At 37.4% G+C, this 19,385-nt stretch overlaps 1 pseudogene; it reads left to right on the forward strand.

Moving 5' to 3' along the window:
* LOC138164134 (short transient receptor potential channel 7-like) overlaps positions 1–19,385 on the forward strand; it is a 38,132-nt pseudogene that overhangs the window by 723 nt on the left and 18,024 nt on the right.

Below are 19,385 nucleotides of genomic sequence, written 5' to 3' on the forward strand. Positions count from 1 at the left end.
AAAACAACTCTGAGGTACCACATCTCACCAGTCAGATTGGCTAAGATGACAAAACAGGAAAATGGACAAATGCTGGACAGTATGTGGGCAAATTGGAACACTAATGCATTGCTGGTGGAGTTGTGATCCAGCCTTTCTGGAGAGCAATCTGGAATTATGCCCAAAGGGCTATAAATACTTTCATACCCTTTGATCCAGCAATACCACTGCTAGGGTTATATCCCAAAGAGATCATAGAAATGAGAGAAAGAACCATATGTACAAAAATGTTTATAGCAGCTCTTTTTGTGGTAGCAAAGAATTGGAAAGTAAGGGGGTGCCCATCAATTGGGGAATGGCTGAACAAGTTGTGGTATATGCATGATATGGAATACTATTGTGCTATAAGAAACCAGGAGCCGACGGTCTTCGTATTTACCTGGAGAGGCTTATAAGTGCAAATATTTTCAACACTATTTGCGGCCTCACGGGTATCTATAAGTCATTGAGAAAATAATTAATTGACTTCATCTCATTTTAATACAGGTTGGAAAACAGCAACTTTAAAAACATGCACCACAGACACACGACTCTCTGGGAGAAGGGAAGGAGGTAGGCTATCCGAGGCCCAGCCTACATGTTTAATGAGAAGGGGACAAGTCTGACCATGGAGGAAGAACACTTGTTGGAATCTGATGATTATAGTAATATTCCAGTGGTCAGGAAGATGCTGGAGGAATCCAAAACACTAAACTTCAACTGTGTTGACTACAAGGGACAAAATGCCTTGCAGCTAGCAACGGGAAATGAGCACCTAGAAGTGACAGAATTGCAGCCAAAAGAGGAAAACCTGGCCAGAGTTGGTGATGCCCTCTTGTTGGCCATCAGCAAAGGCTACGTGCGGATTGTTGAGGCAATACTGAACCACCCAGCCTTTGCCCAGGGGCAGCAACTGACCTTCAATCCCCTAGAACAGGAACTATGGGATGATGATTTTTATGCCTATGATGAAGATGGAACCCGTTTCTCTCATGACATCACCCCCATCATCCTGGCTGCCCACTGCCAGGAGTATGAAATTGTGCACATTCTCCTCCTTAAAGGGGCCTGTATTGAAAGGCCCTATGGCTATTTCTGCAAGTGTAATGAATGTGCTGAAAAGCAGAGAAAAGACTGCTTCAGCCACTCAAGATCCAGAATGAATGCATATAAAGGATTAGCCGGCGCTGCCCACTTATCTCTGTCCAGTGAAGATCCTGTCCTTACTGCCTTAGAGTTAAGCAATGAGTTAGCCAGACTGGCCAACATTGAGACTGAATTTAGGGTAAATTTACAAAACTCTTTCATTTCTGTCTAGTTGTCTGAAGGTTCTTTTCCAGGTGTATCCAATATTCATAGGAGCTGCCTATAGGGGAGACACTCAGTGGAAGGTGGCCCTGTGGCTGGACAGCAATGGAAGGGCAAATGATTTCTTTTTACTTGCCTGAAAAGTATACTGAACAGTCAGAAAGACACTGTAAAAGAGCCAATCAAACCTGACAAGTTCCATAATATTTCTGTATCACATGTCAGAGAGACAACTTGGCAGAGTGATTTCCCATTTACATAACCTTGTCTGAGGTTCCAGAGACAGCACAGGGGTGCAGTGATGCCTGCACAAAGCTTTCAGGAGAGTTGTAAAGATAAACTTCATCAACAAGTACTAAGTACCTTCCATGTGCCAGGCAAAATTAAAATAGCCCCTGCCCTAAAGGAAATTACCTAAAGCACTAAAGGTGCTTTAAGGGTTTCAGAGTTCTTTACATATATCATCTCATTTTATCCTCACAGTAATCCTGGGGGGTAAATGCTATTATTATCCCATTTTACAGTAGAGGAAGCTGAGGCAGGGAGAGGTGAAGTGACTCTCCTGAGGGTCACACAGCTTGTAAGTGTCTGAGGTTAGATTTGAACTTAGATCTTTCTCGCTCCAGATCTGACGCTCTCTTTACTGTGCCCCCATAGAACTTTTGCATTCATATGTGTATACAAAATAAATACAAGGTAATTTGGGAGAAGAAGACACTAATTATTAGGGGAAGAGCTGTCACAAAGTAATATGTGTTCTAGCGAGTACTACAAAAAAGTCCTAAAGGAGAAAAAGAGGGGATCACCATAGGTTGGAATTGTCAAGAAGGGCTTTCTGGGGCAGGTGAGAATTGAGATGCGCTTGGAAGGTTGTGAGAGGTAGCAGGCAAGGGGACACAATACTGGGGAGAGTAAATAGCATAAAACAAGTTAGGAACTATTATTATATGAGGGAGGCCAATGTACAGTGAACCTGCCAGGGTATCTGGGGTTAAGGGATCACACTCACTCAGTGAGAAGCAAAAGTCCTATTTCATCTCTGTGTCCCTCATACAGCTTAACACCAGGCTTTAATATAGTGGATGCTTAATAAATGTTTGATAATTTGAGTTGAATGATGCCTATTTGTCAATCTATTTCTGTCCTGGGAAATATTTTTACCTAAAATATCTAAATAATCTAAGGGGAAAATATTCTTTGGAATGATTTCTCTGGATAATTACTGCAATTTTCATTTAAAGTTATGTAATTAACTGAGACAGATTCTGTCTAATACAATTGAAACAATAGTAAACTAACAATTGGGACCATATATAGAACATTCATCTCCTTTACTGAAAATTTGAAATTCTGTGTCTTTAAGAGGCCTAAGACCTAGAATTCGAAATTACTTAGAACCATAGGATCACAGGTTTAAAGACAAGATCCCTCAGAGGTCATCTAGTCTCATCTCTTCCTATTAATGAGAATATAGTTATAGAAATGAAAGGATACATGAGGGCCAGAGATAACTGCTAATACCACTAGCCTTGAAAAGACACCTTTCAACATTGCAGCCTTGCTTTAAAATAAGAACAAGTGTAAAATCAGTCCTGGGTGCCCCATTTTTGAAAGGACAGTGATGTGTCCAGAGGACAGCAATCAAGACAATGAAGGACCTTGATTTCGTGCCATGTTAAGAATCAGCTGAAGGAACAAGCATGCTTAATCTAAAGAAGAAAAGACAGTGAGGATAAGACTGAGCTATCTTCAGTAATTGGAAGGTTTTTATGAAAAATGGAGACTAGATGTATTCTGCTTTGTTTTAGGCACAATAACGATAGAAGTTGGAATGTAGCAATTTTAGAATTTATGAAAGAAAAAGCTGCTAACAATTAGGTCTATACAAAAATGGAGTAGACGGCCTGAGAAAGTCATGCATTTTCCTTCACTGAAGGTACTGAAGGACCACTTCTCAGGTAATTGTAAAGACAATTAACGTTTAGGCATGAGTTGTTCTAAATGGCTTCTGAGCTTCTTTACAACTCTAAAATTCTGTTATTTTGTGATTTTTTATTCTATCAAATTTACTTATTTGCTAGCAGTTCCTTTTGTTTGAAATGGGGATTTTCAGATTACCAACAGAGACATAAGATAAATGTTCAAGTGTTCCTTTAGGAATTTTTTACTTACTTGGCTAATATTGCAGGTGTAGTCTTGACACTATAGTTTTTTTTTTCTTTTTTTGTTGGGGTTTGAGAGAATACCTTAGTGGGAGATCCAGGGAATGTGTTCTCAAATGTACTTAATGAGTACATTCAGCAAAAATATTCAACTATTCATCAGTATATTACATAATTTAGCAAGTATCATGAACTGCTTAAGAAGATATCATTGTAAATGTCATCAGTCATCTTCCATGCTTTTTAAATTGAAAGACTCATGGGAATGACTACTCTTCTCAGCTAAGCAGCAGCAATCCATGAGAGCTTTTTTTTTTTTTAAGTGATGCAGATTACAAACTTCATTTGAGTTAACATGCAGTACAGCTACTGTTAAGGTCCCTAATAAATTTTAGTTACATGCTTGCTGGTGATCCTTTTTTGTTTTTTTGCTTGCTGAAAATTGTGCAGCTGTTCAAGTGTTATTTCCAATATTTCTTGATTCTTCTTGAATTTTACTCTTCATTCTGCCAAAAATCACTTAGAAGTTTACCCGTCATCAAAGGGTTACTTCTGAATAAATAGTATGTTCACCTACTGATATAAGGAATTTCCCCTCCTGTGGTTTGTGATCTTTGGTAACTATTGATGGAAGAAACATTCTACTGGATTTTTTGACTGGAAACTTAATGGGTGTGCTTCAGGAATATGGAACATAGCTACAATGTGCTAGAATGGAAATATCCACAAGGACCAATTTGGAAATATTTCTCCAGGTGATACTTCCAGGTTCCCTGAATCTCAAAAGGCCAAGGAAGTTGGCCATTAATACCCTACATGACTCGTTCAGTCAAAATCCAGTCAATATTGTGTGTTTGGACCTGTGCTAGGTGCCATGGAGCCAAGTCAATATGCATTTACTAAGTGCTTACCAAAAAGTAGGTACTGTAATAAGTACTAGGCATGCAAAGAAGAGGGGAGAAAAGTCCCTGAACTCAAGGGTCTCCTAGTCTAATGGCGGAGATAATAGGCAAATCATTATGTACAAATGACATACATGGGATATATTCTAAGTCCTTTCAGAGTAAAGGAACTAAGACTAAAGAAGACTGAAAAAGGCTTCTTACAAAAGATAGGACTTTAGCTGAAAACAAAAGACAGAAATAAGGAGGGAGACAGTTCCAGGAATGGGAATCCCCACTGAAAGTTCCCAGAGTAGGGAGATGGAGGGTCTTGAGAGAAGAATAACAAGAAAGCCATTGTCACTGGATCACAGAGTATGTAAGAGTGGGATTGAGGAGTAAGGTGTAAGAAGACTGGAAAGGTAGAAGTGAGTGAGTAAGCTATGAAGGGTTTTGAATGCCAATCCAAAGATTCCATATTTGATCCTGGAGTTAATGAGTCATTGGGATTTAGGGAGATCAATCTAATAACTGAGTGAAGGATGGATTGGAGTAGGGAGAGATAAGAGACAGATAAATCAACCAGGATGCTATTGCAATAGTCCAGGCATGAGATAAGGCCAGTTTACATCAGGTGGTAGCAATGTCAGAGGAGAGAAAGAGGTTTATGTGAGTGATGTTACAAAGGTAAAGAGACAGGATTTGGAAAGTGATTGGCTATGGGTGGAATGAGACAGTGAGGACCGAAGGATGATGTGAGCCTAGATGACTAGTACAATGCCAATCTCCTTGACAATAATAGGGAAGTCTGGAAGAGAGGAGGATTTGGGGGAAAAGATAGTGAATACAGTTTGGGACATAATTGAATTAAAAATGTCTTAGAAATTCAGTTTGAGATGTCCAGTAAGCATATGGAGATTTGAGCCTGGAGGCTAGCATAGAAATGGTAAAATTCAAGAAAAATACCCTGAGTCAGGGGTTCAACACCTATTTCTTTCATTTATTTGCTGTGTCACCTTGGGTAAATAACTTTCCTTTCCAAACCTCAATTTCTGATTACATGATCTCCAAGGTCCTTTCCAGATTTGTATGCTATGATTCTATCACATAGCATGTGAGACACTATCGAGTCCAATAAGAAATGCAAGGGTCACTGACCTAAAAGAGTTTAAAATCGAGCTAGAGGGGAAAACAAACCTAAAACATAAAACAACTGGAGAACGTGTCAAAAAATGTCATGATATCTAACTAGACCACAAACTCCTCAAGTGTTTTAATTCTTTTTTCCTTTCTTCCCCACCCCCTATGGTTATCACAAGGCCTCATACACAGGAATTGCTAAAAAGTATTAATTGATGGATTAGTAAGAACAGTGGCTCAAGGCAGGACAAAGTTTAGTGAGTGTGAGCTGGAAAATCCAGAGATGTTTCAGCATGTCTGTGTCTAAGCCAAAATGTTATGTCAAAGTGAGGAATCACTTTATTTCAATTAATCTAAAACACCTGCTATTGAAGACACAGTGGGCTATTAAAACTTGGTCTGAATGATTGAACAGGACTCTCCACACTGATTATTTTCTTCTGTACAAATAATTCATATCACTACTTCATCTAAACAAGTTCACTCAATGGGCATACAATTATTAAGTGCTTACTATGTGCCAGGATCTCAGCCAGTAATTGGCAAAACCATCCATTCTTTGACGTCCCAAGTCCTTAACTCCTGAGGGTTTCTTTTTCATTAGTATTCATTGTTTTTCTGTGGATACATTCAACAGCCATTCTAGCCTAAAAATCAGTGTCAAGACAAGAATGATGGAAAAGTTTCTTAGTAATTGGAATAGTGTCTGGGAATGGAGGGAAGGAAGGACAGTGTTCTGCAGTAAAGATTAATGGTACTGGAAGGGAGAAGGAAGCAGGAATAGGGAAGCAGAGATCCTTCCATACCTTCTTAAGTCATGCCTGCTTGGATTTTGAGGTGTCTGTTATTCTCAAGAAAGCAAACTGAAAATTCAAGCATATACTAATTAATATACTCGTATGTACTAATTTATATTTTGTCCTATTTCAAAACAAATATGCCCTAAGTCAAGAATCTGGAGATAATATTGGAGCCAATAGACAGTGTCTTGAACTTTGAGAATTCAGGCTATAAAGATTCTTTTAATGGATGCTTAGACTAAAGTGTTTAGAAGAGGAGGAAGCAAGTCAAGTATTCGATTATAACCCTGTTTTAGAACATTAATGATTTCTGTTTATGAATGGAATGTTAACCAAACATATTATGAAAAATGGATTATGAATTGTGTATTGATATTTGTGATGGTATTTATAATCTCCCACAAAGTAATTCAAGGCCAAAAATACCACAAATTAAAAAATGCAAATAATGATAAATCAGCACAATTTGCCACCTGCTACGTTAGATCCTATTGTGAGATGTAGAAATATTTTAATGTCATTAGTACACTGCTTACAAACTTATTAGAAACCAAGAGGGTCAAGAGGACAAAGAATGAATTTTAATTTCCTAGACACAATTCTTGAGAAGCAATAGAATAGGAAACTTGGAAGCCTCTCTCCCCTGAGTATTCATGAGTTATCCCTACAAGCTCTTTTGGATTCTGTTGTCCAGGATTCTATAGATGCACTTTGTGTTCATAAAGCTGACTATTACAGTGCCATTTAAAGAGAATATTTCATCAATCCAAAGATACCAACATTGGAGTTACAAAGACTTGCATTAAAGTCCTACTTTACTAGAACTAAAGTTCTAGTGCACACTAGCTATATGACTAAGACCACTGGCAGATATAATGAATGAAGAACTAGGCCTGGAGGCAGGAAAACCTGAGTTCAAATGTGCCTTCATATACTTACTAGTAAGCAAGTCATTTAACCGTTGTTTCCCTCAGTTTACTCATATGTTAAAAGGGGGAAATAATAGCACCTACTTCCCAGGGCTATGGGGAGAATCAGAGATAGTACTTAGAAAGTTCTTAACAAAGTGTGTGTGTGTGTTGTTGTGTGTGCGTGTGTGTGTATAAGTATAAAGTATGTCTTAAGAGTAATGTAAATATTGACTCATTATTATTACTGCTGCTGCTACTATTACTAATAATAATAATTTCTGAACTTACTTAAAATATGATGAGTTAGCATTGTGCCTGGCATAGAGTAAGTGCGTAATAAGTGCTTATTAACTTTCTTTTAACCAATAATCACATAAAAATTCCCACTGTGACACCTCTTCCATTTCACTTCTTCTTGGAGGTCCCCATCCCCAGAGCTGATTAGTATTCCCCTCTGTGTTCTAGAGGTAACCCTGAGGGGTTTTCTCTTCTAACATTTTAGCTCCTAAAGCCCCTCTAATATGCTCTCCTTTGTCAATCAGCCAGTTGAACTTCATTGTCTTTTACAGAAAGGAATTACTAAAAAAATTATAGTGAGAACTGTTAGTACAGAAAATTCTCCTCAAACTGGGACATACTGACCCTTTCTGCAAAAAAAAAAAAAAGATCCCTGGAGAGAGTGGGCTCAACCTCAAAATAAAGGAAATAAGAAGGAAATAAATAAGCATTTGTTATGTGCCTGGCACTGTGCTAAGCATGGAAATATAAATACAAGACAAAGAAAGACAGTCCCTGCCTTAGAGGAACTTATATTCTAGTGGGGGAAGAAAATACACAAAAGGGAACTTTTAAAAAGTAGGGATGGTAGAAAGAGATGATAATAATTGCCAGGCACACATGATTTTAATCAAAGCCTTCTTTGAGCTGGGAGAAGAATGAAGGCTAGTCTGGGTCTCTATTATAAAAAAAAAAAGATTGACCCAGAGTCATACAGCTAGAAAGTGTGTAAGACCAGATTTTAACTCAGGTACTCAGGTCTTCCTTACTCCACTGGGCCACCTAGATGACTCCATTCAGTTTATATTAGATGGCATTTGGTATCCTTTGGTCTGTGAATCTATTGAATCCCTGTAATAATGCTGTCCTTGAATCCTCACCTGTGGATTATAGTATAGTGGAGATTGTGTTAGAACAATAAATAATAGAAAACCTTTGATTACAGTCCAGGATAGACTGGATTTTAGCATTAGACAATTCAAGGTCATAGGAAGACACCAATGTGTACTACCCTCTTTACATACTCACTCAAGGCCAGCACTGACACAGAAGTCAGAAGTGGTACAAGGACACTGAAAAGGTCTCTCTAAAGAACTTTAGTATGGATTTTGAAACAAGAGAGGAGCTGGAAGCCCACCCAGAATGGCATGCTCTCATCAAAGAAGGCTCTGTGCTCTATAAGCAAAACAAACTTGCAACAGAGCAAAAGAAATGTGAGGTGCACAAATCTAGAGATGCACACTTCTCCATCCCAAATGCTCAAAAGCACTATGTTAGAGCCTTTCGAGCTCATCTTGGATTGATTAGCCACAGTCATATACATGGTACCTTGACCCCAATATTGTGATGCCATTGGCCCTCTTTGAGTATAAAGAGTGAACAATTTTTGTCATCTTTAATTTTTCATATGGATTTAAAGCAACAACCTAGAATGTGAGTTTCTTAGATAGCAACTAGATCTATATTTAAATGCAATCACTTAGTAATCACTGCATCAGCATCTTTAGATGTAAGAACAAGATTGGAAGAACAAACTTTTTCCACTGAATCTTTGGCGCAATTTATAACTAAATATAGGTTAGATTTCAATTGTATTTCTTCACATTTCCTGCTTTGGCCACATGCTGTTGCGACTGATAAAGCAGCTATGGACAGACAGACATCAAATGCATCTTGATATGAAACACAAAACTCACTTGATTCTGATTCTGGACAATTGCTTTCTATGCTATATTTATTCATTTCTGTATATTATATTCATTTTATATTCATTAAAAGCATTCTACATACAGGGGCCTGGAGTGGGTATTATGATATGTGTATTATGATATATAAATTTGAGCCATTGCATCATGAGAAGATTTTATGTTACCTAGAAATGCATGAATGCTTGACACTGAGTATGAATAATGGTTTTATAGCAAAAAGATTTTGCACAGATAGTCAAATTTGTAAATAGGGATTGATATGACTTAGCTGTTTATTTGTTTAAAAATAACATATACTTATTTTGTCTATATTAATAGATCTTATATATTCATATAATTTATATAATATATAAATAAATATTATATATATACACATACATATATATATATATATATATACATATGTATAAATGATCTCAGTCTTCTTTGAGTTTTTCCTTTGAGGGTTTTTTTGAGGTTTCCCTTATTCTTCTTTCTGTTTTTAGGATCCTCTTTTCTGGCTTCTCCACATGTGCACTGGGTTTTTATTTGGGTTTTATCTCCTGGTATTTGAGGATTTCAGCCTTTTTGCTTTTTACTCTCCCACTTTATTGGACTAACCCCCAACTTCTTTCCAGAGCCCTGAGGCAGTGCTATTGAGTGCTCACAGACTCCTCATGTTGGAGGACATAAAGGCCAGCAGTAGGGGTCCCTCAAGGAGAGAAGCTTATTCCCAGTTCTTTCCCATCTCTTCTGTATCAGATCTAACCTTCCTTTCCCCTCCCTACTTCTCTTGCAGTGTCCAGTGGCATATTTTAACCCTGTCCTATTCCTTCACTTCATCCCATCTGATTTCATGCCACTTCTTGTGGTTAAGGGGAAATAAGACAGAGTCAATGCTGTGGGGGATTCCCAAAGTAGTCAGAGACTGAACCACAAGCCTATCAATTTATTTGTGCTTCCTGTGTATGGATGTATAGAGTCAGTTAGGAGCAGGGACTCTGAATAAAAATTCTAATTATTAAAGCTCTTTGGAGTTAATTCATGGAATTTTTACCTTATTTTCTTATTTTATGGAAGTAAATGAAATAACTTTATGATGCATAATTCCTTTCTTTTGAGGCTTGCAAATACTTTCACCACGTTGCTGCTTAGGTAGCTTAAACACAGTTACTGGGATGCTGTGCTGGGTAGTGGGGATGGACAAGATGCAAAATTATGCTAAAGCTGCTCAAACAAATTTTCAAGGCTATTGTTAAATTTTCAGTGTGAATATTTACACCCCCGAAATTGGCAAATGCTACCAAAAGGTTTGATGTATGGCTTTGATAGGTGTTTAAATTTAGTAAAATGACGAAGAAATTGTTAATAATCCAAATTAAACACAAAAGTGTGTTGTGTGCTCTTTTACCCCCCAAAGAGCTGGTTGTTAAATGTTTAACAGCACACATTTGACTGGATTGTTTCTTCCAGCGTTATCATTCTGTCACCACCTTACACTGGACTCCAGGATTCTTTCCACTGCAGCATCGAGTGCTTTGTCCAAGTATCCATCTCTACTAGCATCTCCATATAGCCTAAAAAGGCTGACTGGTGAAAAAATCACACTGGCTCTTTTATCTAAACAGTGCCAAACAATTGATCCAATTAATGCAATTTCCTCGCAGTTCATTAGCTAGGTATTTGACCTCCTTGGTGGTTGTATGGGTGGCTGAATATTTGGTACTGTATATATCACAGCAATAGGGCAAACTAGATGGCACAGTGGATAGAGCACTAGGCTTGGAGTCAGGAAGACCTGAGTTCAACTCTGGCCTCAGACATGCACTAGCTGTGTGACCCTGGGTAAGTCACTTAACCTTTTTGCCTCAGTTTCCTCATCTGTAAAATGAGCTGGAAGAAGGAAATGTCAAAACACTCCAGTAGCTCTTCCAAAAAATTCACAAAGTGGGTCATGGAGAGTCAGACATGACTGAAATGACTGAACAACAACTTATCAGAACAGTAACTCAGCATCCCAAGTTATGCAAAGCTGTCTGGAATATATCCCTGTAATCTCTCTACCTTTCACTATCCCCAATTTCTCACAGAATTTAGGCAAAAGGGATCAAGAAAAGATGGAAGAGTGAAAGCAGGAACTCACCTAGACTCCCCTGTGAATTCTGTCAGTAACCTCTAAAAAGTGAATCTGAATGGATTTTAGAGTGGCAGAATCCACTAGGAGACATAATGTGTACAGGAAAGGGCACATGTAGGGCTGGGCAGGGGGAGCACAGAGTGTGTGGGGGGGGGGGGGGGGGGCGGGGTGTACCAGCACAGACCTGAGACCAGACCACAGCAGAGACAGAATGAGCCTGGGTGAGCAGATTCACCCACCACAGGGACAATTCCCACACCTCTCACTGCAGGACAAGGGATCTGTTGGAGCTGAGTAAGAGACTAGAGCAGGGCTCCTGGCAGCAGCTACTCCTAGGGATATCAAACCACAGCCTGGATGTATAAAAATCACCTACATGAATTTCCAGGAGCCAAGTTGGTGGAGTAAACCCTAGCTGCTATAACCTCTCTCTACAATCCTGAAAACCCAGAGAATATTGCCCCAGTGCAAAATCCTTAAATAGTGGAACCAGCAGCAGGCTTGGGAGTCCTAAAGGAAGGGTATGAGTGAGGGTGTGCTGAAACTGAAGTGAAGGGTGGGAGGCATCCCAATAAGCCCCATCTCAGCTGACCAGTGAGAGATCCCAAAGCCCAGGGAGGAGGAACCAGCAAGTATTAACAGCAGAAGCCCAGGTACACTTTCTCATAATCAGTGAAACGTGTAGAAACCAGCATGGCCCGACACCAGTGGCTGAGCTTGCCTGAGCTCTAACCCAGAGGCAAGGGGGCAGAATCCCAAAGTGGCCAGACTACACCTCCATATAAAAACATAATATAGTAGAAGGAAAGACGGGAGGGAGATGAACATTATATGAACTTTACTCTCATTGGAGGGAATAACAAAATCAGTTAAGTATAGGATTTTACCATGAAGAGACACAAAAATTTAATACAATAGAGGGAAAGAAGGGAGAGAGAAGAGCATTGGATGAGATTTACACTCATCAGATTTTCTTCAAGGAGGGAATAACATACTTCATTAAGGATAAAAATCTATCCAGTCCTACAGACAGTAGGAGGGGAAAGGGGTAAGGAAAGGGTGGAGTTTAGAAGGGAGGGAAGAAGTGATAAGGGGGAAGGTTAGGAAAATGGAGGGGGGTTGATAGGGAGAGAATACTGAGGGAGACAGTAGTCAAAAGGAAAACTCTTAAGGAGGGGAAGGGAATAGGAAGAAATAAAAGGATAAACAGGGGAGGGAATAGGATGGAGCAAAAAAAACACAGATAGTAATCATAACTGAGAATGTGAATGGATGAACTCTCCAATAAAAAGGAGGCAGATAGAAGAATGGATAAAAAAAACATAATCCTACTATATGCTGTCGACAAGAAACACATTTGAAATAGGGGGATACACACAGGGTAAAGGTAAAAGGCTGGAATAGAATATATTATAATTTAGCTAACTTGAAAAAGCAGGAGTACAAATCTTTATCTAAGATAAAGCAAAAATAGATCTAATTAAAAGGTATAAGAAAGGAAACTATATGCTGCTAAAAGGCACCATTGACAATGAAAGAATATCAATACTAAATATATATGAACCAAGCGGTATAGCATCAAAATTCCTAGAGAAGATGTTAAGGAGTTAGAGGAAGAAATAGGTAGCAAAATTGTACTAGTGGGGGACCTCAATCTCCCCCTTTCTGAACTTGATAAATCTAACTTCAAAATAAGCAAGAAAGAAGTTAAGGAGGTGAATAGAATTTTAGAGAAGGTAGACATGATAGACCTCTGGAGAAAATTGAATGGGGATAAAAAGGAATACACTTTCTCAGTGGTACATGGCACACACACAAAAATTGACCATGTACTAGGGCACAAAATCCTCACAATCCAGTGCAGAAAGGCAGAAATATTAAATGCATCCTTTTGAGATCATGATGCTATAAAAATTATATGTAATAAAGGTCATGGAAACATAGACTAAAAGCTAATTAGAAACTAAATAATTTAATCCTAAAGAAAGAGTGGGTCAAACAAGAAATCATAGAAACCATCAGTGACTTCATTCAAGAGAATGACAATAATGAGACAACCTACCAAAACTTGTGAGATGCAGCTAAAACAATTCTTAGGGGAAGTTTCATATCTGAATTCATACATGAATAAAATAGAGAAAATGGAGGTCAGTAAATTGGGCATGCAACTGAAAAAGCTAGAAAAAAGAACAAATCAAAAATCTCCAATTAAATACTAAATTAGAAATACCGAAAACCAAAAGAGAGATTAATAAAATTGAAATTATGAAAACTATTGAATTGATAAATGACACTAAGAGCTGGTTTTATGAAAAAAACAATAAAATTGATATAAATTTAGTCAATATGATAAAGAAAAACGAAAGAAAACCAAATTACCATATCAAAAATGAAAAGGGTGACTCTACCTCTAGAGAAGAGGAAATTAAAACAATAGTTAGGAATTATTTTGCCCAAGTGTATGCACATAAATTTGACAATCTTGGTGAAATGGATGAATATTTACAAAAATATAAATTGCCCAGATTAACTGAAGAGTAAGTAAAATACTTAAATAACCCCATCCTAGAAAAAAAAATTGAACAAGCCATCAATGAACTCCCTAGGAAAAAATCTCAAGGCCCAAATGCATTTACAAGCAAATTCTATCAAACATTTAAAGAACAATTGATTTCAATATTTTATAAACCTTTTGAGAAAATCTGAGAAGGAGGAATCCTACCAAATTCTTTTTATGACACAAATATGGTACTGATATCTAAACAGGGAAGAGTCAAAACACAGAAAGAAAATTATAGACCAATTTTCCTCATGAATATAGATGCAAAAATTTTATATAAAATATTAGCAAAAAGACTACAGAAATTTATCAGGAGAATGATACACTTTGATAAGGTAGGATTTATCCCAGGAATTCAAGGATGGTTCAATATTAAGAAAACTATTAGTATAATTGAGCATATCAACAACAAAACTAGTAGAAACCATATGATTATCTCAATAGATGCATAAAATGCTTTTGACAAAATACAACACGCATTCCTATTAAAAAAAAACACTAGAAAGTATAGGAATAAATGGAGTCTTCTTTAAAATAATAAGTAGCATCTATCTAAAATCATCAGCAAGTACTATATATAATGGTGATAAGCTAGAAGCATTTCCAGATCAGGGGTAAAACAAAGATGTCCTCTATCACCCCTCTCATTCAGTTTGGTACTAGAAATTATTGCTGTAGCAATAAGAGAAGAAAAATAAATCAAAGGAATTAGATTAGGCAAAGAAGAGACTAAGCTATCACTCTTTGCAGAGATATGATGATATATTTAGAGAATCCTAGAGAATCAAGTAAAAAAAATTGCTTGAGATAATAAATAAATTTAGCAAAGTTTCAGGATATAAAATACACCCACATAAATCCTCAGCATTCCATATTTCTAAGAAAGGCCAACATCAAGAAATAGAAAGAGAAAGTCTGTTTAAAGTTGCTGTAGATGTTATAAAATATTTGGGAATCTCCCTGTGAAAACAAAATCAGGAGCTATATGAAAACAATTACAAAACACTTTTTACACAAATAAAGTTAGATCTAAATAATTGGGAAAAAATCAGTTGCTCTATGTCAAGCTAATATAATAAAAATGACAATTAACCCAAATTAGTTTGCCTATTTAGTGTGACAGCAGTCGACGAAAAATTATTTCAAAGAGCTAGAAAAAAAGTAACAAAATTCATCTGGAACAACACAAGGTCCAGAAAACAAAGGGAATTAATGAAAAGAAATGCTAGGGAAGGTAGCCTAGCCATACCAGATTTTAAACTGTATTATATAGCAACAATCATCAAAATGATTTCGTACTGGTTGAGGAATAGAGTAGTGGGTCAGTGGAATAGATTAGGGACACGTAACACAGCAGTCAATGACTATAATAATCTACTGTTTGATAAACCCAAAGACCCCAGCTTCTGGGAAAACAACTCATTATTTGGCAAAAAATAATGGGAAAACTGGAAAATCGTATAGCAGAAACTGGGCCTATATAGACCAATCTCTTACACTATATACCAGTATCAAGTCTTAATAGGTGCATGATCTAGATATAAAGGCTGATACTGTAAGCAATCTGGGAGAGCAAGGAATAGTTTACCTGTAAGATTTATGGAGTAGGGAAGAATTTATGTCCAAACAAGAGATTACAAAATGCAAAATGAATAACTTTGATTATATTAAACTGAAAAGGTTTTTGTACAAATAAAACCAATGTAACCAAGAATAGGAAGGAAGTGGAAAATTATGAAAGAATTTTTAGAACCAGTGTCTGTTAAAGGACTCATTTCTAAAATATATAGAGAACTGAGTCAAATTTAAAAGGATACAAGTCATTCCCCAATTGATAAATGGTCAATGGATATGAACAGTTTTCAGAGGAAGAAATTAAAGATAACTATAAGCAAATGGAAAAATCCTCTAATTCACTACTGATTAGAGAAATGCAAATCAAAGCAACTCTTTTGTACCACATCTCACCAGCCAGATTGACTAAGATGACAAAACAAGAAAGTGATAAATTCTGGAGAGGATGTAGAAAATTTGGAGCACCAATGCATCATTGGTGGAGCTGTGAACAGATCCAACTATTCTGGAGAGCAATTTGGAACTATGCCCAAAAGGACAATAAAAATGTGCATACCCTTTGACCCAGCAATACCACTTCTAGGGCTGTACCCCAAAGAGATCATAGAGGTGGGAGAAGGACCCATACGTACAAAAATATTTATAGCGGCTCCTTTTGTGGTGGCAAAGAATTGAAAATCAAGGGGATGCCCATCAATTGGGGAATGGCTGAACAAGTTGTGGTATAGGAATGTAATGGAATATTATTGAGCTGTAAGAAATGAGGAGTATTTGGACTTCGTAATAACCTGGAGAGACTTATATAAACTGATGCTGAGTGAGTAGAGCAGAACCAGTTGAACTTTGTACACAATTAGAGACACATTGTATCTGTGATGACTAATTTTAATAGACTCGGCTCCTCTCAGCAGTGCAAGGTTATAAAAGGTTATAAGACAACTCCAAAAGACTGATGGTAGAAAGGTATTTCCACATTCAGAGAAAAGAACTAGAGTCTGAATGCTGATTGAATCAACCTACTTGCTCTCTCCCCTTTATGTTTTGTTTTGTTTTGTTCCTTCTTTCTCATTGTTACTCCATTGGTTATAACTGTTCTTTGCAACTTGAGTAATGTTTAATGTGAAGGTATTTGTAGAACCTATATCGGATTGCATGCCACCATGGGGTATGGGGTAGAGGGCAGGAGAGTGGGGGGAGGAGGAGAAATTTTGGAACTCAAGAGAGTGTGGAATTGAATGTTGTAAACTAAAAGATAATACATTTTTTAAAAACAGAAAAAAATCATCTGATACAAAATAAATTGTGTTCTATTCATTTTTATTCAGTGTACAGCTGTTTTTAGATATGTTTATGTAAATAACAGATTGTGAGGTTTTTTTAATCTAATCTATCCCTTCCTCTTGTTTTGTCAGATGGTTTCATCACTAGCATTTCTCCGAATTAGGATGTTTTTTTTTGTTTTTCCACTAAAAAGACAGCAATATCTTATTAGACTGTATGATTTCATTATATTTTACTAATGCACTTCAAACAATCCTATTCCTACACATTATTTTTCCCTTTCCTTCTCACTCTCTCATATTACTTCAATCCTTAGTCTTGGAGTTTTACTTACTTTTTCTTTTTTTTTCCTTTTATCAAATTAATTTCCTCCTTTTCCTCTCAAGTAAATTTTTCCTTCTTCTTGCATTCAATTTCTTTTGTCCCTTAATTTTTTTTTTATTTCTGAATTTTATTCTTTTGTTTTTAAAGCAATCAGGGTTACATAACTTGCACAAGGTTACACAGCCAGTTATTTCTGGGTGTGGTGCTAAGTATCTGAGCCTGGATTTGATCCCCACATCATCCCGACACTGGAGCTAGTGCTCTTACTCACTGTGCTACCTGGCCGCCCCCTCTGAATTTTATTCTTAAAAAGATTTCTTTCCCTGTTTTCTTCATTAATCATCTTTCCATTTAGTCTATTCTGTATTTTTATTGTTTGATTATTGACGCTTACTTATTTTTAGTGTCTGTTACTTACAGAATTGAAGTTTCAAAATTTCCCTGTTCAGAAGTTTTTCTTTTATTGCCTTGTAGATAATGTTCCCTCTCCTTTTTTCTTTGTTATGCCTTCCTACTAGAATTATCAATCCTTTTAGGATATAGAGGAAAAGAGAAGTGTTGCCCCTGGAGAGAAATTTTCTTATATTCCTCATTTGGGTTTGCATTGTGAACCCAACTTGAAAAGAAATGTGTTCCTCTGGCAGTTACAGAGACCTTACAATTAAATTTTTCACAGTGCCTACTTTTTATTTGTCTGTGTGCCATCAACCACTTAAGGAAAAGAATGTACCTGTATATAGGCCTCTGGGAATGAAGCCCTCCACTATTTTATTCATCATTTACCATTTCTATGACTGTCAATGCAACAAATTCTCTTGGAAATAAGGTCCCAGAAAACAAATTTTGTTGTAAATTGGGATTTTTTTCCCCATTTCTTCAAAGTTCTGAATTTTGAACTCTGCTTTACAACCTGAAGGATTATTTGAGTTTCTGGATCATGGAACAGATAAGTCAGCATGTATTCAGGAGGTTCAGAAGCAGGTTGTTATAGTGGCAAGAGCTCTTGCTGGAGAGTCAGAAGATCTGAGTTCTAGTATTGACTTAGCCAAGTGCCTTCGCCTCAGTTTCTTCATCTCTCAAATAAGGATATTAAAACATATGCTTCTGACCTCACATTGATGTCATAAACATCAGAGATAATGTTTGTTAAGAGTTCTTTGAATAGAATAAAAACATGAAATAAGCTAAGATATTATTATTTAGCTAGTACATAATGGCAGTGGTTTGTTCTTTGGCCATAGTTTTCCATTATACAAGCTCTAATAAAAAACCCCCAAGATAATAATCAAAATTGTCTTGAAAAGAATCTTTTATTTTCCCAGTGGCAGTATGCGTGTGTGTGTATGTGTGTGTGTGTGTGTTAAGAAAACCATTTTTGAAGTCATTCTCAAGGCCTCAGAAGCAGGCTTTATGTAGCCTCAACCTCAGCTAGGAGAGCTGCCCTGCTTCTTGTCAGTGTGAGGCCCACTGAACACTGAATTTCCCCAACTTATCATTTCTGTGATGGTTGCAACAAGTATTGAGGTAATTGTGATTCATAATGAATCCGTGCCCCGACTTTAACCTTCTAATTCATAGTCATTCTCAGCTAATTCTCCAGCTGGAGTTGTTCCCTAGGTCATTGCTAGTTGACCTTCAGACTTCCTTCTGTCAGGGATTCTTCTAATCTCTGCTTAGTAACAAAGGGCTAATTATGAATTTTTGTTCATAAAAATTGTGAGCAAATGATTACAAACACAAGACTCTCCCTCATTACAGGAGAAATGGAAATAAATGTCCAGCATGAAACATGGGCCTTTCAGTAGAAATGGAATCCAGATTAAAGCCAGAATAGAGAAATAAAGGGAGTTTTTGGCATTGTTTTGCCATAACATGGCAAGCTTTGGTACTATGGAAGGTGAGATTGGGGTAAGTATTTGCAAGACCTGGACATCGGTTGTGCCCAGCCCTCCCCCAACTTCACCTTTATCTCGCCCTTTCCTTTTTAAAGAGAGAGATTCTTGGGGCAGCCAGGTGGCACAGTGAGTAAGAGCACCCTCCCCAGAGTTGGGAGACCTGAGTTCGGTTCTAGCCTCAGATATTTAACACCCACACAAAATAACTGGCCATGTAACCTTGAGCAAGTTACTTAACCCCAATTGCTTAGGAGAGGCCAGGTGGCACAGTGAGTAAGAGCTCCGGCCCCAGCATTGGGAGACCTGGGATCGGTTCCGGCCTCAGATACTTGCCACCCACACAAAAATAACTAGCCGTGTAACCTTCAGCAAGTTACTTAACCCCAATTGCTTTAAAAAAGAGAGAGAGAGAGAGAAAGAGAGAGAGAG

This window comes from Petaurus breviceps, unplaced genomic scaffold, assembly GCF_028583685.1.
Source record: "Petaurus breviceps papuanus isolate PSGF00001 unplaced genomic scaffold, PetGlider_PUasm1.0 189, whole genome shotgun sequence".
NCBI lineage: Eukaryota > Metazoa > Chordata > Mammalia > Diprotodontia > Petauridae > Petaurus > Petaurus breviceps.